This window comes from Manis pentadactyla, chromosome 12, assembly GCF_030020395.1.
Source record: "Manis pentadactyla isolate mManPen7 chromosome 12, mManPen7.hap1, whole genome shotgun sequence".
Lineage (NCBI taxonomy): Eukaryota > Metazoa > Chordata > Mammalia > Pholidota > Manidae > Manis > Manis pentadactyla.
Window position 1 is genome coordinate 15,823,381 of NC_080030.1, and position 5,268 is coordinate 15,828,648.

Genomic DNA, 5,268 nt, shown 5'->3' on the forward strand with positions numbered 1-5,268 from the left:
AAATAATGGGATTCCATCACGCAGGAATTTTGAAACAGCCCCAGTCCCATTTAAGATATACCAATGGAAGCAATGTTCAGATTTTAAGCAAGATGAGGTGGAAACCACATGCTCTGCCAGAATGATGTGATGAGTGAGAAATAACTGGCAGGTGTAGGTTTTTGGCTTTCTGCATTTTAAAATGCATGTTCCAAATTAATGGCATGAGGGCTGAGATTAGACCCTTTTGCTGAAGGGCTTCCACATAGCCACTTTGATATCCGTATTCCTCAGGCTGTAGATGAAGGGGTTCAGCACGGGGGTGACCACAGTGTACACCACTGAGGCCACCGCATCGTTCCTGGGAGAAAGTGAAACAGCCGAATTGAGGTACATGCCAAGACCAGTGCTGTAAAATAAGCACACGACTGACAGGTGAGAGCCACAGGTGGAGAAGGCTTTGTGCTTCCCACCTGCTGAGGGGACTCTCAGAACGGAGGAGACAATTTTGTAGTAAGAAAACAGGATCCCGGAGATAGGGAGAAACCCAGAGATGGCACCAACAAGATACATGACTATGTTATTGGTGGAGGTGTCGGCACAGGTGAATTTGAGGAGTTGAGAAGGGTCACAGAAGAAATGAGCAATTTCCACATCCTTGAAATAGGTGAGCTGGGAGATGATCGAATTGTGCATCTGGGAGACCAGAAGGCTGGTGAAAAATGATACCGACACCAACAAGCCACAGAGGCAGGGGTTCATGATGGCCATGTAGTGCAGGGCATGGCAGATGGCCACCAGCTGGTCTTAGGCCATCACGGCCTAGAGAAGACTGTCCAAACATCCAAAAAACATTTAAAAGACATCTGCATCAGGCAGCCTGCATAGGAGATGACTCCACTGTGAGTTCGAATGTCCACTATCAACTTGGGGATCGTGGTGAAGGTGAAACCGAGGTCAGCCAAGGACAGGTTGCAGAGGAAGAAGTACATGGGGGTGTGGAGGTGGGGGTCAGAGCCGTGAGCCAGGATGATGAGCAGGTTTCCAAGCACGGTGACCAGGTACATGGACAGGAACAGCCCGAAGAGCACAGGCTGCCATTCCCAATCATCTGAGAGGCCCAGGAGGAGGAATTCTGAGACATGTGTTAGGTTTTGTGGTTCTGTGGAGCTTGGACACCTTTTGAAAAAGAAGAGTGCTGGTAAAAAAGAAACAGGTAAGTGGGTACCTGGGCCTGTGTCCATGGCTCGGGTGCCAGCAGTTCACAAGTAAATTGTCCACACGCGTGGGCACATTCTCCGGTCCCTTCAGCAGTATTGCTCAGTGTATGAAATACAATTTTTCTAGCCCTGTTTCCTTACTGGTTTCTGAGTTTACTCACCCCTTTTATACACACTTATGTTAGAGAAACTGAGATGTAGAATATCAGAAGAAAAGAGGACATTTAGGGATAAATGAGCAATCCATAAGAATACCATAAAAGTACAAGCCTGCATTTTTAAGGAAACACCTAAGTGTTCTTCCCCCTCAAGGATAAAGAATCATTCCAGTTAAAGGATGTTTTAATGAAAGAAGCAGCCTTCTGTCATTCAAATACAATGGAACTATATTATCTGCATTCTCAATTAAAGTAACATGTTTATAATCCGAAGGTGTTTATTTGATGTACGAGTTACCCTCACGAGTTGTCATTAGTCTTTGGTTTCCTGGCATAGACACAAACCAGTACCATTTCACTGCTGCTCTTGTCCTGAGGGTCACCCCTGAAATAAAGAGAAAAGCAGGAGAGAAGCAGTGTATGCAATCCGTAAGTACTATGTTCTGTTTCTGTGAACCAAGGAAGGATTTATTCAGTATTTAACTTTTTGTTATTGTTGTTGCCAGAGTTGTTCCAAAGATGATGTGAGCTCTGGGGAATCAGAAATGAATGTGACTCAGTCATTTCCCTCCAAGTACTCAGTAACCATTTGTCCAGGGAAAAAAAGAAAATGTTTTGTCAGATGTCCATTAAAAATGAAGCCCCCCATCTGATCACCATATACTTTGGATGAATGCGATAAAGATATGTGTATTCACTATTAAGAATAATAATCCCTATATTTTTTGCCTGGTGTATGCATCCGTCACTTATTTAATCACATAGGTACTATTAATCATCTATTTAGTCCTTCCTCAATGGTATCAACTAGGAATCAACTGAGAAGACAATGTGGAGACAGTGATAATAAGAACTTGCTTCGTGTAAGTAGTTAATAAGCATGGTAGATAGCACTAAAAATTATATAACAGAGGCGCATGCAGTTAACTTCTTTACTGTGTTAAATTTAGAAAGATTAAACCCGAGGTTCACAGCTGTTAACCAGTAACCCAATTATGGGCATTTTCCCATAGGTTGTGGTTTCCTGAGTGTGCAGTGAACTGGACAAACTGACCTCTGTTTCCCTTTGACATGGTGGAGTGCTAACTGAGAGAACAGAGGAGGAAGTGGACAGCCTAGGCGAAATCCAGGAGCAGGTGTGCATGAGAGAGATCTGCCCTAAATTCATGAGCCAATCCCGCCTGCAATCCCGCCTGGCCATCTCAGTGATCTTTCCTATACTATATGCAGCAAGTGCCACCTTCTAAACCCACAGAGGCCTGCCAGTGACCTCCAAAGAGAAGAGCATGGTGGGCAGAGGTCGTCTTTGTGGAGTAAGCAGAGAAGTGAAATGGCGGGTTTCATTGGCAAGGGATGGCCACTGGCTGGGCGCCCTGCATCTCCAGCCCGACTCTTTGACTCCAGCCCGGCTTCATCCCATTCTCTCTCATGATCAGCAACAGTTACACTGACAGTCTGTCATCCCTTCATCCTCTCTGGAAGAATAATAACAGGGCACATATACCTTAGGGGTGAGTACACAGATAACACAGAGCACTCCATTCACAGCCTGGCCCTTGGGAATCTTCTCAAGAGCTACGGTGTCACATCCACGCTCACCTGGCCTCGTTCTCCTTTGTCATCACCCTCATGATCACACCGGCATCCTTAGGAGAGAGCTGAGAGGGACTGATTTCTCAGTATGGTGAGAGAGATGCCTGTAAGGGCTGGGAACAGTGTGGGAGTGAGGCAGGACACCGAATGCAAGCTGATGCCCAGGAGCAGAGGCAAGGACATACACGTCATGACTGTCTGCGCTGAGGCTGCATACTGGCACCCTCCCATCTGGCCGCTCCAGCTGCCTGCTTCTCCTGATGACACGTACATGCGTCCCCACCCCACCCCCGTGTAGCCAGTACCCCCAGTGGCACTCAGTGGACAGAACTGCCTCTGTGCTGGGACATGACAAAGGAGAGATGAACCAAGGCCCTTCTGGTGCCTGGGTGTAGCTGGTGGCTGGTGCTCTGTTTTCAGGACTGGCAGGGACCCCTTGATTCAGACAGTGACTCTGAGGAGAGAAGTCACACATGCAGACCTGTCCTGGGACCAGCAACCTGAAAGGTTATTTACAGCTATGTGGGTTTTCAGGCTCAATACTCAGAACTCACAATTAGCCAAATGAGTCCGTGTGTTCCCCATCTCTGACTATTTGTTAGTAGTAATGGAACAGAGTCATAGGAAAAGTAGGTGTCCTTTGCAGGGTCTGAGACTTCTACTTTTTGAGTGGAATCGCACCTGTAATTATTTTCTTTTCTTTATTAAAATATACTTGATATACAATGTATCACATTGGTTTCAGGTGTACAGCAGCACATTGAGAATTATATGCATTACTAAGTGGTCGCCACGAGCAGTGTAGCTACCGTCTGTAAACATACAAAGATATAACAATATTGTTGACTATATTCCTTATGCTGTACTATTTATCCCATGACTTTTTTATTTTATAACTGAAAGTTTGTACCTTTTTATCCCCTTAACCTGTTTTGACTGTCCTCACACTAACTGTCCCCATGACAATCACCAGATTGTTCTCTGTATTTATAGAGTCCATTTCTGTTTTATTTGTTCATTTGTTCTAGTTTTTAGATTCCACAGATAAGTGAAATCATATGGCATTTCTCTGTCAGTGTCTGAATTTTTTCATGTAGCATAATATGCTCTAGGTTTACCTGTGTTGTTGCAAATTGCAAGATTTCATTCATTCTCATGGTTGAGTAACATTCCATTGTGTACATGTAGTACCACCACTTCTTTAGCCATTCATCTATCAATGGACACATATGTTGCTTCCATATTTTACCTATTGTAAGTGATGCTGTGATAAACATAAGAACACATGTACCTTTTTGAATTGGTGATTTTGTTTTTTTGGATAAACTCCCAGAAGTAGAATTGACTGGGGCATATGTTATTTTTATTTTTATTTTTTTGAGAAATATCCAAACTGTTTTTCATAGTGGCTGAACCAAGTTATGTACTCCTCTTTCTGGCTGTCCCTCATGGGGATTCAGCCATGGGAAGTTTCCCTAGGACTTCCGCAAGACCGAGAAATGACAGTGGAACATTGTTGGGGTAAAAGCATTTATTACTCAGCTTTATTCTCCTGGCAATAGATTGAGAAACTTCTTCCAACAGTGTGCAGGTCTGCAATGCTTCTCCACCTCTGTATCTTGCCAGGGCACTGGGCAGACCTCTTTCTATGGTGACTCAGTCAGTATGACTTATTGCCTACAGGTGTGGAACCAGTAGCTAGGCAGTTGGTCAAGTATATCATAAGTAGTTTAGGTTCAAGTGAGGACTGGCCATAGGAACTTTAATTTCCCCTACACTGACTTTTAAATTTCATATGTCTTAATTAAAAATTAAAACCTTTTAGTTAACATACGTTAAAATGTGAGTTTATCATCATCAAATGCATTCAAAGGACCAAATAATTTAAGGGGAATTTGGTCTTGATGTAGAGTATCAAGAATCTGATAGGAGTGATCACGGGAAGGAAATCTCCTCCCCAAAACATATATATTTATGAAAATACAATAAGTAGAACTATTCCTAAAAGAGACACCAGTGGATGCAGTACAACTGTCAGGATATATCTACATCTGTGAGAACATAACATCACAAAAAAGGGGTAATATACAAGCTGTGGCCAGGTGGGAACCGAACGCTCCCCCACCCCAATATCCGACGGGAAGAAAGGAGTCTGAATGGGGAAGGAGTGAAAGCCCAGGACTGCTAAACAACCAGTTCTAGGATTCCGCACCCTGAACGCAGACACAAGGTGCACGGAGTGCTGAATTTTAGAGAAACGGAAAAGCAAAACCTGTGGGCAGGTCCCTGCAACCAGCGACCCTGAGACAAAAGAAAAG

The 5,268-nt window shown here is 44.0% G+C and overlaps 1 pseudogene; it reads right to left on the reverse strand.

The window, feature by feature from the left end:
• Positions 1–216: 216 nt before the first annotated feature.
• LOC130680081 (olfactory receptor 18-like) lies at positions 217–3,300 on the reverse strand (annotated as a pseudogene).
• Between the last annotated feature and the right edge of the window lie 1,968 nt (positions 3,301–5,268).